General features: G+C 46.2%; 1 protein-coding gene across 7 annotated transcripts in view; it reads left to right on the top strand.

Annotated features, from left to right (window-relative positions):
- Positions 1–16,849, top strand: part of LOC135917073 (uncharacterized) — a 485,430-nt gene that overhangs the window by 392,962 nt on the left and 75,619 nt on the right. For 2 of the 7 annotated variants that reach the window (XM_065450563.2, XM_065450568.2), the window contains exons 1-2: positions 1,222–1,448; positions 1,792–1,947. The exons of 2 other annotated variants lie outside the window; for them this stretch is intronic. The gene's annotated coding sequence lies outside the window, so the exon portion shown is untranslated. Of the gene's footprint in view, positions 1–1,221; positions 1,449–1,791; positions 1,948–5,795; positions 5,937–16,849 lie in introns of those variants that run through there. 3 more of the 7 variants (XM_065450564.2, XM_065450569.2, XM_065450567.2) reach the window with 2 other exon arrangements.

The raw sequence follows: 16,849 nt of genomic DNA, 5'->3' as shown, positions 1-16,849 counted from the left end.
AAACTTTTCGCAAAGCGCTCGAATTTGCAAATGTTCACCTCGGTGATAAAAAGTAAAAAAAAAACGATGTTATCTTATGAAACAGCTTTTTAATGAAAGAACAATGTTCAGACAACGCAAAACCAGAAATTTTGAAATAATGAGCAATAATGTGTATTCCTGAGGCGAAGACCTTGTCAGGAAACATACGTGTTTCCTTTTGCCACGCCTCCTGGACATACCTACAACATTGTATTTATGTCCGAAATGAAGATTGATTGATTGATTGATTGATTGATTGATTGATTGATTGATTGATTGATTGATTGATTGATTGATTGATTGGGCCCATCATTGGCCAATCTTTTCAGCACCTGGGTTTCTATCATTTCGTGAAATTCAAATAACGTTCACGTGGCTTAAAATATTTTTCTGTTCGAAATATTTTGGGTAAGTACTGTGGAAATATTGCTTATATACGTGTAATTTTTTCGTTATTTTTTCAGAGAAAAGATTTTTCTCGGGTGCCATGGTTCGGGACAATTGGTGTGGAATTGCCCAATGACAAAAAAAGGAATAAAATGGTGCTGTCGTATACGTTGTTTAAATTGTAATACGCTTGATGTCAGACGCAGGCTATCGGCACTATACGCTCGATGTACACCATGATTGAAATGGAATGCTTCAACATGTTTATTATTATTTGTTTTGAACACGTATGTGCAATTACCAATTAATGTTTATTGCATTGTAATTAGAAACAATGATGCGTTTTTTATTGGCAGCATTTAATTATGGCTAGCGAGCATAAGATACGTAATGACTTATGATTGAAATACTTGTGAAATAGCTAATTATTATAGCAGGCATTTAAGGCAGTAAGGCTTATTCTATTAAGAGTAGACGTTGAAAGGGAGATCAAATAATCGTGCTCACGGCCAAGGTAATGTAACGGGCATCCGCACAACCTGTCGCGACCTACCGTTCAGCGGGCAGACAATTTGCACGCCAATACTTAAAATCAGGTCGCGGCAGCATAACAAACGACAAATACAGGTTCTGCGTGCGCGTTCTTCGTGTCCTGAAACTGGGCGTTAAATGGCGATAGACGCCTGCCCGCGAGCAGCAGCAGGTGGGACAAGCGAGAGAGAGAGAGCAGTGGAAAGGAGGCGAGAGAAAACGGGACCGTTGGGGCGCTGGCACGCGTGGGGGCGCGTGAGCTTTCTTGCGCTTTCGTTCTTCGCTCCACGGGAGGGGGATCGGGAGGCCCGCCACGCGTCGCGCGCGACGGTGCCGTGATTTCACTTTCGCGCCGGCCGGTCGCCGGAGTAGGTGCACCGCGGATCTGCAGCCGCCGGCCACGCTCCGGCAACGTCGACGCGCAGTGGTACCCCGACTCGAGGAAGCGAGCCGCTCTCGCCTTCGGCACCGTCGCTCCTCATCCAGTGGGGGCACGTTGCGCGAAGCAGGTGTGTGTCCTTTCGAGCATTTTGTCCACAGCTCACGGTAGCGTTGTCGAGGGCTCCCGGAAGAATCCTTCTTGGTCGAATCCGTGAGGAGGAATACCGTTAGTCAGGGAGGGCGCAACAACGAAGCGCAGCTCCATCTTCGCTGTGCCGTATTAGCAAGAGAAAAATGCATGTCGTTGCGCTCCTACAAACCGCTACTGGGCTATCTGTGTCTGCTGCAGAAGACGTCTGCCCTTTTTTTCTTCATTTTCGTTTGTGAAAGTTCCGGCCTGTTATTGATCAGATTTCCTTTCTTTTTTTCGATCGCATCTCTGATTCGTCATTACTCGCCGTGCTTTCAAAGGCTTTGCTTGGTGTGAGATCGGACCGTGCGCTTGGTGCTGTTGCGTTCACCTGAGGAGTACGGCTGGCGCGGGTTACGACCCTGACGAACACGCTTGAAGGCCCTCGAATCCCATGCTGCCGTCGCTGCGAACGAAGGAGACGTGGAAAACGTTTCGTAAGTGTTTTGCCGCTTTCCTACTTTGGTTCTCGTGTTGTCTAAACGGCTTTCCTTGTACTTCGTCGGTGATGTGGCGAATGTGTCGATTTAACTGGCTGTGGCAGCGAAGCGGTGTCAGAATGTTTGCACTGCAGTGACGGAAAGTCTTTTTGGAGGAGTTCTGTCGTTCTGATTTTTTATGTTTTTGCAAGCATGCAATAGGGCACGTCAATAATATGGAACGGTTATGACACGCGGAACGATTGGTATACTATGCGTTTTTGTGCTCTCACCCTGTCTGCGCTAAGGGTCAGGGCGCATAACGCTTATTTGAGTGTGGGAGGAAAATTGGTGGGAGGAAAGACTGAATTTTTGTTCTCGTCAAGGTCATACTTCACGTATAATTTCCTCTAACTGCCTCTTACGTCTCGTGGTTTCTTCTCCATTCACAGATTGCTCACTACTTCCTTTGTGTTCGTTCAATGCAATCGAATATTGCCAGCTTTCCAGGTGAAAGAGTAATCTTGCTGATGTTTTTCACAGTGTCGTGAATGTCCACAACTATACATGCGTCGTGTAATATGTTAAAAAAAACAATTTTTTGCGTTCTGTAAAATCTGCTTGCTTGTTATTCCCGCTAAAAGCAAGTTCTTTGAAGGCATTTGTTTTTGACTGCATGCGACCGCATGCAGCATTGCGCATAAAATCACGAGATGAGCATGGCTCGTGGCGCAGATGGTCTGGAAAGATTGTGAATAACTACAGCTAAGTAATGATGACACAAAGTATTATTACGAGTGGGAAATTAGGTCCACTCCTCCGACTGGTATAGTGAAAGATCAGCCGGAAGCGGCTGTACTTACATGCACTATAACGGGTGTCGTGCCCAAAAAACCGTACTCGGCGCGATACCTAATGATTTAAAACTGCGTTTGGGTTTCAACACCGCAAGCAGCCGCAGCCAAATTGTGCTTCTCTTTATTCAAGCAAGTTAGAGGGCTGCATCGTGCTTGGACCACCGTAAAATAAGAATGCATAGCGCTCTCAAGGGAATATCTACGTTGGAGGCTAATCCCGACGGGTAAAGACCACCACCTAGTCGCATATAGCAGCATACCTATTGAAGAAACAAATATTCCCGTTCAGGTGCAGACTTCGGAAGCTGCATTTTGGAGAAAATTCGCGCTATCATCTAGTCAGTCGGCAGTGTCACGACGTCGGCACATTATTCGCAACTTTGTTGCGAGCTTCGGTATTGAAGGGTATTTGAGGGGGCGTCAGGCAATTAAGGCTAGAGGGGTTGAGCTTGTTATATCGTCCCGCAGCACGTCTGTCCTCGTTCGTAATTCCATCATGAATTACGATATATTCGGCTCCCGCTGCCGAGTCTGGCGCACATGCTTCAAGTAAAATTTAACAAAACTGGAGCCTTCCGGTTAAGCTGGCTCTGTCAGAACTTGTAGACCAGCTCTCTCGTTTTAACATTCGCTTTTAGTTGCACTTTTAGTTGTGTCAAGTTTTTATCACTGTGCTTCGGTCTTCTTCCAAGTACCCTAGCACATTTGCCCTATCGTACGGTCCGTGCAATAAACGACTTCAAAACGCGCTTATATATCATCGTGGTTTGCTCAAGTTGCAAGAAAAGGCTGTCTACTCTTTCAGGGCAGGGTGAGAGCCAACAATTTTTGTCTAAAATGAAGAGATTTTATGTATGTATGTATGTATGTATGTATGTATGTATGTATGTATGTATGTATGTATGTATGTATGTATGTATGTATGTATGTATGTATGTATGTATGTATGTATGTATGTATGTATGTATGTATGTATGTATGTATGTATGTATGTATTGCATGGATGTTATGAGCGTCCCCTTTGAACTGGGTGGTGGGTTGTAACACCAAGCTCTTGCTATTATGCATGCTGCCTAATGGCCTACCTAGGTTAAAACAAAAAGAAAAGAAAAAACGCATGATAAATTAGCATAACCATATTTTCTGACCACCTATTGTGAACTTTCTTTTTGTACGACTCCGTTTTTTGTCGTTACCCTACTTTTCTTCCACTAATCTTGCAATCGCCTCTTACTAATGCCTATTACGGACATGTTTACTTTCCCCCTGCTCTCGCTGAAACAAAGGGCTTCAAGGAGTGCAGTGGGGCCTAACTCGATCGCTGGGTAGACGTCTTCACATTCTAATAAAACATGCTCCATCATTTCCCTAGCTTTACCACCGCAACCACATGCTTCTTCTTCCTACTGATATCGCGCTTTGTAGGTAATGTTCTAAGGCGTCCTGATCTCGCTTCGAAATGTAATGAGCTTCCCTTTGAGTTATCATAAATTGCTCCTTTCCTGATTTCGTTTTTTCCTCTGAAGTAGTTATTCATGGCAGGCTCATGTTTCATTGCCGCCACCCATGCGATTATTTCAGCCTCTCTGACTTCCCGCTTGACATTCTCTGTTGCTGTATTGCTCGCCCTACTGGCCGCATTCTCGCTCGTTAACCTTCCTAGTTCTTTCGCTACACTGTGAATCAATATTTTTCCTGTACAAACACCTCCAACACTCTCCCAGCTCATTTATTTTCTTCCATATTCCTTATCCGTTCTTCATAATCAATTTTACTGTGAGCTTCGCTCACTCCAAAGCGTGTCCACCCCATATCACCCTGCACTTCTTCATTTGTGGTAGAGTTGAAATCCGGGCCAGTTGGTACATAGTTGAAGGAAAAAAACCAGTCACAAAAGACAAAAGACAAGAAGAGAGGTTCACACCACAACGACTGGTTCGCAGAAGGGTTTGCAGAACCAGTCTTGGGGTGTGAACCTCTCTTCTTGTCTTTTGGGACTGGTTGTTTCCTTCATTCATTTGTCGTCTTGCCGTAAGCGCCCAATGAGAGGCGTCCCACTGACCTTTGGTTACCATTGAGTCCTGTTTGTACCCCTAATTTCAAGCAAATAACCGCATTTCCAAAAGTAAGTCCTGGAACCATTACACCTTTCCACATACTCCGGAGCACCTCGTACCTATTGTATCCCCATAGCGCTCTGTGCTTCGATATGGCCCCATTTCTCTTCCCCTTTACTATTATTGTTTTTTCCTGTGTTTTCATATGTCGATTGCCTTCGTTTATGCGTCTATCAGGGTGTTTGTATTCTTTTACCCTAGGTATTTCTTGACCCTGTATTGCCACTCTCTGTTCACTGTTTTCAATGAATACGATAACACCTGAAAAGCGCTTAAAGCGCACTCTGGCTGTGTGAACGGTTTTGGTAAATCTGTTCTATTTTTGGTTGGGTCACAATAAAGCATGCGAGGAGGAAGGAATCTAAGGCCCAAACAATGAAACGTTCCTTTCCTTCGAGCGCTTCCTAACCCTACGTGAGGCCTCCTTACATCGAAGGACCGATGGAGGAAGCAAGCGTACTCTGAAAGCTCCCTTCGCCCGTCCTCACGTAAGGAGCGGTTGTCGGATGCCTGTGTTCGAGATTATCGCTTAAAAGCTTTACGCTAACACCATCATTCAATAAAGAAATGTTGTATTGTGGCAAACTTTTTAAATTGAAGAGTTAATATAGAGATGCGTGGACGCTTTCTTCTAGTTTTGTTCACTAAACGCAAAAAAGTACCACATCACAGTGCAAAACTTGATGTGCTCCGGCAACGCTGGCACGCCGGCGTCGTGCAACGCCTAGCGACGCTTAGAAGCGCTATCATGCCGCACGCGTAACTGAAACGAAGATGCGTGGCACGACGTACCGAGCTCGCGCTTCTCCGCAGGTGGGCGACAGCGCGCATGCGCAAGTAAGCGTCACGTAGCTAAGCAGTGGGGTGAAACGTCCGTTCAGGACCAGGAGCGGCCTGACGACGCATGAAGGTAGCTTCGGAGCTCCCTAACGCTGAGGAAGCACCAAGGAAGCCTTCACCGAGGGTCCCTCAGTTAGGAAGCGTTCTGAGTGACATAAGGTGGCCTCACCGCAATGAAGGCTTCCTTACTGAGGTAAGGAAGATTTTGTTGTTTGGCCCTAAGTGTTCTATCAAAGTTGCAACACTTCAAGTCGCCGTCCGTCGCTACGAATTTAGAGCCAAACAGATGCGTGCTGAAAGCTCAGCGCGTCTTGTGGAAGCTATACGTGGAGATAATTTACGTGCCCTGCAAATACATATGCTATCCACAGGGGCAGGGTCAATAGCCTTCCAGAAATTTTGCGCGCTAGCTGAGCGAAGAATCATATTGCAAGTGACCTCCTTCGCAATATTATTTTTCCCACTGCGATTTAGAAATTTTCTCTATCACATCTTCTAAGAGTGTTAATTGATTGCGTGGGAACTAGCTGCATTATTGTTCTCTACGACATGCCCATTTCGACTTTCAATATTGTAGCGCAAGCTGAACGACAAGGACAACAGAAAGACACATTTGACGCACACAGCACTGTGTGTTTCAGATGTGCCTTTCTGTTGTCCTTGTGGTTCAGCTTGCACTACAACAAAATAGGAGGCGCCGTACCAACCAGCCCCTACAGCTATCCTCACCAACTTTCAAGTTTTCAGCGCCATTGGCATTCTTGGTGTGCAATGGTAGAGAAGTTGAAACATGCATGGTGCTACATGCACAGCAGGCATCAAGTATGTTGAAGAGCGCAGGGGCAAAAGAAAGAGTTGTAACATTTCCCCCGCATTGAGAATTAAGCCTTTCCGTTGATGGGTCACGTGAACATATGCATAGGTTCATGTACACAGATTTATTTGAAGACAGGCAGATTTATCATGGAGACATATTTATTTCAGAATAGGAAAGACATGGCACAGGATGAAGCTATAAACAGCAGTGGAAACCAAATCCAATTGCAATATTGTTTTTGATTGTTTGATGGGTGTTTAAGACTTGTACACAATTTTTACTTGTTTGTTTTTGAATTAAGCTACTCATACGTCACATTTTCTTTGCCAAATATGCCGCTGGGGCTGTCGGTGCATCATGTTGGGAGGCACATAGGTGTTGCGCTCAGTGTAGCGAGGCCGTATCTAGTGGAGCTGCCACGTGTCTAATCACTTGCGACGACGCCTGCTCTTCATAGTGCATTGCATTCCCTTGTCTACTTGTGGTTTGCGTTTTTGCGGTGCGCTGCGGTGCGCACACAACGACGCGACTCCATCTTTGGTCCCTCGAGCAGGCTTCCGTTACAGCTTTCGATACCTCAGAACAGGCCCTCAGAATCTTCAAGGCCTCAAAATGCGCTGCAGCCGTTTGTTCTGAGGCCCCGGATGTTGAACATGCGTCGGAGATACCTGAATGGCGTGGCGTATAATGGAGACGGCACAGCAGCAACAGTGTCTGGAACACTGGTTGTAATGACCCCGATGAGTCGTGTTCGCATGTGTAAAAATGCTTCGACGCCCCAGGACCGGCTCGTAGCCCGTAGAATAGCAAAGTGCGAATGAAATGCAAGCACGAAACACAGCAGACTTCGGTTGGCGGTCGTCATTCTTTGCAGCATATTCACTTCGGAAACATTCAAGGGCGTAAGACACGCACAGAGAAAGGAACACGGAAAACACGACAGTGCGCTCGCGTCATTTTTTTCATGCAATTTGCTTTGCACTCGACAATTTCAGCGCGAGTTCAGACCGCTCATCCTCATCACAAGTCCTGTACTGGCTCTATACTTTACGCACGTTGTGCATGTATTTGAAACTATGCGTTGTCTTCGTAGTATATGCAGTCTTCTTTAAAAAGAAAGGAGGTTGTGAAAGGCTTCAATTATGTTTAATCATTCTTACCTATATATTTTTTTTGTTCAGTCTCTTTTTTAGCTGCGATTTTCAGATGGGAGGCTGTTTAGTCGCCAAACTTCACATTTTGTCACAATTAATAAACAACAGCAGCAGCACGCTTTCTGTTTCTTGGGACCGTATATCTTATGTGTTGCAGTGAGAGAGAGAGATTATGCAGGTCCCCCTTACTGTGGGAATCGAAGTTATGCGAAGTATTTTGCAGGTATCTGGCTTTGGCGCCGACCCTGCGGCGACGAGCCTCTGCCGGCTTTTTCACTGTCTCGATGACTTCGAGCAGGCGCTCATCGTGGCGCTCGGACATGCTGAGGGTCAGAAAGATCATAGGCCTGCCTAGCTGCTCCATAATTGAGAACCCGTTCGCCTTCTGCGCCTAGTATTACCTCAGTAATACGTCATCCTCGATCTGGTGAAGTAAAACTCTTAGGAATGCCACGTCCAAACTGATGCATTTTCTCGACGAAGCTATGGTCTTACGAGAGCTTCTTTGTGAGCGTCCGGAGTCGGTTGGCGTTCACCATGCGGGAAACTTGCGTTTGAATTGCTGTTCGTACGGAGGCAACTCCCAGCCGGTTTTCCACGTGTGAGAAGCCTGGATCTTCTACGTGCGCCAGCTGTCTCGGTACTCGCGGGAATCAGAGGCGAGAGTCGGATGACGGAGCTCGAATGACGCCGATGCCGCGACCACGCTGGCAAGGCAGACATAAACATATACCGAGCAGCTCAAGTTTATAGTCACCACCAGTCCCGCCGGCTCAGGAAGTTAGATACACAGAGGCATTCAAAATTCCCCAAGTTCGCGAACAATGCTCCACATTTAATAAAGGTCGCAGTTTCTCCGAAAAGGTGAAGCAGCGATTGCGATAGCAAATTAATGGACAGCTATACGAAGTAAAGATAGTAGTTTTATCGGTCGTGTAAGTTTTTACACATAGGCATACTAACTTAATTAAAAACCATGGTGTCGTGCGCGCACAAGCCAACATGAACACATCACCCTCGATGACCGCGGTAACCAGCTGCGGCAGCAGTAGCGAGCGAATTGACATTGTGTGGTGCTGCTCGCAACAATGCGAAATACGACGCATAAACACAGCGCAACGCGGACTCTGTACCCGGCGCAGATGGCTTTTAAGATACAGCGGCCCGGCCGGGCGCACGCCGAGTAGAACGCTCGACCCTCCTTCTCTACTCCTCCGCTCCTACCGAAGCCTTGCGCGCGACGGAAGACGGCGCGCTGCCTCCCCGCTTTCTTCCGTTGCGTGCGCGAGATTTCGTCGGCTCACCCACGCGCGCTTTCACTCGCACATACAACATACGGCACGCGGCGACGATTTTATCGCCTTTGGACTTTATACGGAACCGCACGGCGATGGCTTAAATGCGCCAGGGTTGTCCACGTAAGGGATATCGCAATAAAACGGAGAAAGACGTGCACGTTAACGAAATCTTCTACCTTGCACTTTAAAGCTTGCTCTCTTACACTGGGAGAAAGGGGGTGGGGGAGGTAGAAAGATAAGAAGGTATAGAGAGAGAGAGAGAGAGAGAGAGAACACAGACACATGATTAGTGGGGCACAGTCACTGCACATCATCACACCACAGGATCACGTGCAGCATAACGAACAACAATTGAGACTAAAACTGTGAGCGCAGGGCAATTGTACTTAAAAACTGTGCAATACTTTCGTCGCCCTCTGCAGCGATGGCCTGTGAGGTCGCCATGCCAAAATGTTTTTGCCCTGAAAGTGGTCGTTGATCAAAGCGAGTTAGATCAGATGCGAGCGAGCCTTTCTGCACAGTGTAGCCGAGACGGTCACACAGAACGCAGAACGTGTCGAAGGCTCTACTGGCGACCACAACCATCACACGTACCGTTGTGTGCCATTCCGGCGCCAAAAGCAAAAGACTTCACAAAGGACAGTTCTAGCTATAGCCGACAGTACAGGATGGGAAATTTGCTTCTGAGTCGCTGTTTGTACAAAGGCAACCAGCAGAGTGTCTGACTGGGATGCGAAGCTAGAGCGAAGACTCCAGGTGGTGCAGCCAGTTGTTTCGAAAACTCGTGTTGTTCCACATGGTGAACGTAATATGTTGTGCAAGCACTTTAAGTGTTTTTTTTTTTGGAAAGGTACCAACAAGTCCAACAACAGTCAGCTATCTTGTTCTCGAGTACATCACTGTAAGCAGGCACATAACCAAGGGGGGGGCGCCCCCCCCCCCCGAAATTCAGACGCATACCCCCCCGCCCCACTCCCTGCTCACGCCACCATTTCTCACACACATTCCTAAGGCGCCGCCAAATCAATGTTGAGACTTGACAGATGTTCGGCGGTCAACATTTTGCTGCCTTTTTCACTCCTTTTGGATGGCGGTAGTTATCGGCGTCTTTTGGGATGTGATTGCCAGTTTCCTCATCAATTCGATGCCTGCGCGATTAACTCGAGATGCATTCAGTTGTTACCGTCTATTCAACGGTCACGCCCATCGCTGTGGCTTCGTAAATTCAACCTTCTTCGTGTAGACTGATCCGGGGACCAGGAAAGGGATTCAGTTCGTGGTCAGTTGGTCTGTATGCACGTGGAACTAGTTGCGGCCAGAGAAAACGCCAATTGCGTTTAACTTTTCTTTTTATTTCAATATTTCCTCGAGTGACGGCTCGCCGGCGACGCTGACAGATTCCCGGAACCATATACCCGTGATGTGGGTTAGATAAGGGGGAAAATAAAATAATGCGAGATAGCATCCATCATCAATCCCTGTAATAATCTTAAAACTTATGGGCAGATTAATATGACTGTCACCTGTTAACTCGTCTGGTTTTTTCCTAATGGTGCAGCTCTTTTCGTGCAAAATTCCCAACTGGAAACAAGAGTCGCAAGGACTTGAGAAATTAAGTGATGTACTAAGGGAGAGAGTCAAGGCAACAGCCAAACAGGAAGGAAAAGCGAAAATGAACAAATGCAACCGTTGTTTATGAAAATATTCATGGATCAACATCTTTTTATTTAAATAGGGAGTAGAGAAAACGCCGCCGGAAGTGAAGGACAATACCGTGTGTTCTGAATGACGCTTCTACAGTTATCATTCGAGCCGCTTCACATTGCCACTTCTCCGCTGTGCTTGTGCAGGTGTTTTTCCAACCTGCCGCGGTGGGCGCAATACGTGCAGTGTCGCAGCTTCCTGTGCCATACGCGGTTGTACGCGACTGGCGGCCACGCATCGTTACGTAACTTCCCAAATAACCATAAGAGTCGGTTCTGGCTCTTAACTTATCAGAGCAGTAAACGAGGGATCCAAAAGAACTGTGATTGTTCTGCAAATATATATTTCTGTGTATTTCTTCCAGAGATAATTCAAAAAAACGCTACTATGGTGGGGTACAATTTAAGAGGAAGCTTTAGCTCGGGCCCAACTCTGAGACGGCCTATTCAAATACACGTAAAACGTAAGAATGTTTTTCTGAGATAACCCCTGGACCGATTTTAATGAAATTTGTTGCACTTGAGTGGCACAGTTAAATTCTAGTGACTGCTTGAAGAGCAATTTCGAATTAATGCCTGAATTTTGTTACAAATGTCTTCATATATTCGACAGTTTGAAAAAAAAAATAGAAGCACGAAGTTTGCAAATCCATAGCTCTGCATCACGAACAGATGTCGCGGTCCTGTCAACTGCATAGATTAGACCATTCAAAGCGGACAAATTCGATATATCGTTTTACACCTTATGTGAATTGGTTACGTTGTTTACAACGGTTCTGCAAAAGGTGTATTTCCATATTGCTAAATCTTTTGAGATTCACATGTAACACATCACTTTTGTCCGCTTTAAATGTATTACCAGATGCAATTCACAGAATTGTGATATCATTTTTCTTTGCCGAAAGACAGAGTTGTAAACTTGATAGTCTAGTTTTCTAAAAATTTTCGATTTTGATAAATTTTAATGAAAATTTACAATATAAAGCAAAAATTCGAAACCAACAGACACTAGACTTTAAGTTTTTCGTTTAAATGCAACAAACCTTGTCACATTTGGTGCAGTTGTTGCTGATAAAAACGAATTCTCCGTTTACATGTATTTAGATAAGAGCACCCGAACTAAAGCTTCCTCTTAAGTCTGCAATGAAGCCCTGGGCCGCTATTTTGTGGGGATGCCTTATGCCTTATTCTATGCTATTCTTACCATCCACCACACATGGCCGCCTGATGCCGTTGATAATGTCGGTAGACCGTCGCTCTGACCACTGGCCAAGCGCGAAAAGCCTGAAAAAGCATGGAATCGGAAAAGGCATCGCTACGAAATACCGGCCCTGCCCGCGCCCTCATAACCGCCAGCCACTGTTCCTCCGCGAGGATGCAAATATTTCGTGCTTCAAACCTCTTCTGCTACCCGAATAAGGCGGTAACTGCAAAAATAAAATTATTATGCGTGTAATTTTATACCTTTCTCCTCGCCTATTATAGTGGAATGGCGAATGTCTAATTCATTATTGAACTGAAATAACATGCTTGCTTCGCTACAATTATTTGTTGTGAAGTATCACTTCAGTTGGCAGTGAAGTTTCACGAGTAAACCGGGTTCAGCAGTGACATGAACTGCACAGCAGACTTTTGAAGAGGGAAATGCTCAGAGTCGATACATTTTATCCATGTCTGTTGTACACCTCATTGCTTCCGCCGATGAAAAGACTTTTGAAGAACAGCAGACGCTCCGGAGGTATCAAGTACGACGTCATGTTGAAAAGGCCGCATGACGACGATTTTTTTTGCTTCTGTCAATGGCTGGCGGAGTAACACAACTCCGCGCGGTCCATGTGCCTTTGTTTCCAACTACTGTTTTTAAAGTTCTATTCTACTAAAGTAATCTTTATTTTACAGTTTCTCTTCTTTACTTGTTCTTGGCAGTGTTGTTCCTGCGCTTCTTTCTTGCGCAAGTCCATTTGGCGTGGTTCTTTGTTTGCCAAGTAAAGGAGAGGCGTATCGCACAGGCGTACGTGTAAAATACACCTTATTTCATGTCTTTTTTGTGGGTGCACGCATTTTTATGGCGAATGACGGGGGTTATTCACATTTGTACTAGTAAGGGTACCCCCCCCCTCATTTGCACAGAAAAGTTACCTTGGGTTGCCCCCCCCCCCCAAAAAAAAAAAAACATCCTGGGTACGTGCCTGACTGTAAGCACGTGGTAATATCAGGTTACGCAAACCTGCATGTTTATTTTAAGGAAGTGAGCCCAATATGGCCGCCCTACATAACTGAATTAAACTGTTAGTGCAATTTGATTTTCATCATGAGCTGCCATTGGGCCACTCCGCGCGCCCACTGCCCCACAGAAGCGTGAAACCCATTTGCAGTGCTGGTGAAACCGCGGTTATGGAGCAGCACTTCAAGTGGAAGCTTGATAGGCCTGACTGAGAAGGCTCTAATTCCGGGAATGATGCGCGTATTTCTGAGCTTCGTGCCGATCCCTTACTTGAAGCGTTACAGTAGTTACCCCAGATACGCACGCATCAGCTTCTGAAGATAATCTGCGACGCCCTTAATAAAACGGGAAGAAGCAGTGTATATATATTTTGGGATTCGGCCCTAGCTAAATGTCGCCTCGACAAGCTCGGAGCGTATGGATGACAGACGCGTATGAAACCTATGCCTCCACGTAGAACTACACGCTTCTTGTCCAAGGAGCGCATGTCGGAACTACAAAGGGTGCACGTGCACGGAAGGTTGACATGTGGACGCCGGCGACTCTGGCGCACCGCGTTCGCCGCCGCCGCGCATTGCTCAGTAGGCGGGCACACACGGGCAAGGCACGTGCAGCGCTTCTATCGACAGGCGAGCCGACATCGAGAAAAAGGAACCACGCACCGCGCACTACGCGGGATGGAACAATGCGAAGCCATGGCAGGGCGTGATCGCACATTTAATTACCGCGTCGCGCTTTACGCGCGCTTCCGACCGTCGGCGCTTTCCATTTGCACGAATCAAGCGGCACTGCCGGTGGTGATACGCGGGCGCCGGGCACAGAACAGGACTAGCCCTCTCGCGAGTGCCCTTCAGCCTCCAACGACCTCAGGGGTCCGGCGCTTTCGGCGTCCCAAAAAGCTGCGAGTGCGCACCGACGCAGTCAGACCCTCCACATGGGGAGGCCGTCCGGATAAGATCGTAAGGCCAGCCGCGGTATTAAAGAGGCCGAGCGTAGGGGGTTGCACGTACGGCCAAGGCCTTCCATAACTGCAAGCAGAAACGAAGGAGAGGCACGTTAAGCTGGCACACGTTTGCGTGATTGAATGCGGGAGATCGTCTGTTGTGAAAGAACAGAAGTCGTTCCTGTTTTGCGCTACAAGTCAAGCGGCTGCTTTTCAGACATGTGGCGCTCGTCGCCGCAATATATGTTTCCACCTGGCGCGCATTGCGCTGGCAATTGTCTCTTACGCTTGTAAAAAAAAAAAAAAAACGCACTTACAAAACGCACCACATTGGTGCGTTTTGTGAGCGAGCTTCCTCTTTTGGTTTGGCACACGCGTTCACGCAAGACATGAGTTGGAAAGGTTTCGCAGCGTTGTTTCTTTCATATCGCTTTCTAATCCATGCACCGCTCATGCTTTTCCTTTCTTATGTTTCCTTCTGTTTGCAAGTACCTGACTGTTACCCTATTAACGATGCACACAAGTGCACACAACAACCAAGAATGTATTACACTAAAAAGTTCTTACGGTTAGACTCACATTATATTCATCATACATGCTGACCAGTCGCAACTATAGCCCGATCGAGCGCAGCGAGAATTTTTCAATCATTATGAGCAGGAGTGAGTGAGTGAGTGAAAAACTTTATCAGCTCTAGATTCGCTGGTCTTCTGCGGTCTTCAGATGGAATCGTCCATCTTCTAACACAACGGTCGGTTGCCCTTAGTCCAGGGCTCCGCTGGATGCTGCTGCCAGTTGTGCTCGCCGAATCAGACCTTCTTGGTCGACCTGGCGATCGCTGGAGAGCACTCCCTCCCATTGTTCCGCACTCGGGTTTGGTATCAAATCCAATCGCTAACTTATTTGCCGCATATGTATTGTGTCCAGCGTCGTCGTTAAATAAGCAGCAAGTATGGTATGTCGCGATATATTGCGGCTATCCGCTTTCTTCCTGCCTTTTCATAATTTCGATGCCTAAAACTCGCTTTCTTCGTACAATTCATTCTTAGCAGGAAGAATGAATTGTACGAAGAAAGCGAGTTTTAGGCATCGAAATTATGAAAAGGCAGGAAGAAAGCGGATAGCCGCAATATATCGCGACATACCATACTTGCTGCTTATTTAACGACGACGCTGGACACAATACATATGCGGCAAATAAGTTAGCGATTGGATTTTGCTGTGACAAAAAGTATTATTATATTTCACTGTATGTGTCGGGTCAGACCACATTGCGTCACAACGAAAATTTACTGAAACATTCTAGCTCGCGAAACTTGTAATGGCTTTTATTTATCCACTTCTTTTGTCATAACCATACGATTATTCCAAATGTAAATTTTGGTTATAAAGTGATGAAGTGAATAGATGAAGATCTACCATAGCCAGGATGAGGGGGGTTTCCCGACGTTCCAAGTCTCTCAGCGAGAGAGAGAGAGAGAGAGAGAGAGGGCTCTTTATTAGAAAAAACAGAGAATTTTGCCGGTGCGTATATAACCGCTGGCATGCTACTCTGTATAGGGATGGGGAATGAGATTAAAAAATTCCAGAAGAAAGTGGGAGAAAAAGAGGATAAAAATAAATATGAAATGCCCGAGTAGACCTCATACTACTATTTACAGGTGACATGGAGGGTAAATTTAGGCTTTTGTATATGAAGTGTGAAATTTTTAAAGCTTTCCTATTATACCAATTTCTGACAGGTATTTTAATAATAAATCCTAAACCCGGCGCTGTTTTGAAGGGCCGGTCATTGGACCTAAGATGCTCGGTAATGTGAATGGTTCGTGGCAAATCATGTCCATTTGTTGCTCAAAAAATTGTCTCTCGTCGCGGTACGCGGGGCATTCTAGTAATATGTGCTCAATTGTCTCTAAGTTGCGACAGTTATCACAGTATGGGTTAGTGGTAAGCCCTATGCGGTACAGATAATTGTTCCTGTATGCCACGTTCAGTCGAAGACGATGGTACAATGTCTCTAAGGGTCGAATAAGTAGTCGTGGAATTTTCGGTCTCATTTCTGGGTCAATGTAACGCAGGGAGTTATCTTGGTGAAGCGGCAGATTCCAGATGCGGTCTTTTTCTTGATAGGCATATTGTTTTGCCATGTTTAAAGCGTCGGCTTTTGTAAAAATGTTCTTTTGAACTTGCGGTATTGAAGTCTATTTCTGGCAGCTTCATCGGCTCTTTCATTTCCAGAAATGCCGGCATGGCCAGGTATTCACTGGAACTTTATGCAATGCCCAGCAATCTTAGCACTGTGGTGAAGATAAGCAATGTCAAATGCTGCAGGTTGATTATTGCAACGTTCGTGCCTGTTCCACATACTTTGTATGGCTGCTTTTGAATCTGTGAAAATCACCCATGTTTTGGCAGCTGCTGTCGAAGTACATACACAAGGGCCTCCTTAATGCCATATAGCTCTGCTGAAGTATATGATGTCGAGAATCGTTGCCCTGTAGAGGAAACAAAAAGTCCGCATGATGAACGATGTGGAGTTGTAGAACCATCTGTGAAAATGTGCGTTGCGGCTGCGTATTCTTTATGCATATATTCCAAAGCTATCTGATAAGTCGCTGCTTCAGGCATTCTCTTTTTCGCACTGATTCCAGGTATATATGGCACGATTTTCAGTGGGTACAGTGTCCATGGTGAAATGTTTCGTGGCATAATTTGTGACGCCTGAGCAGGAATCGAAATAGATATGCTTCCAATGGCCTGCCCAATGCTAGATGTAGCACGGGTTCTAGAAATATCCTTTAAAAAGTGAGTCTTCGTATGAATGACGCGGTGGAGGTGAATCCCAAGTGTCTTTTGCGAAGATAGCACATCGAAAGGTAGGCATCCAGCTTCTGCTGCAGTCCCTGAGCGGGACGACCCCTTCGGAAGGCCAAGACATACGCGAAAGTAGTTGTTTCGTGCTGCCTG

The sequence above is a fragment of the Dermacentor albipictus genome, unplaced genomic scaffold (assembly GCF_038994185.2).
Source record: "Dermacentor albipictus isolate Rhodes 1998 colony unplaced genomic scaffold, USDA_Dalb.pri_finalv2 scaffold_19, whole genome shotgun sequence".
NCBI classification, from domain to species: domain Eukaryota; kingdom Metazoa; phylum Arthropoda; class Arachnida; order Ixodida; family Ixodidae; genus Dermacentor; species Dermacentor albipictus.
The sequence above is the reverse complement of the archived record's forward strand: the minus strand, read 5'-3'. Positions and strand labels throughout refer to the sequence as shown.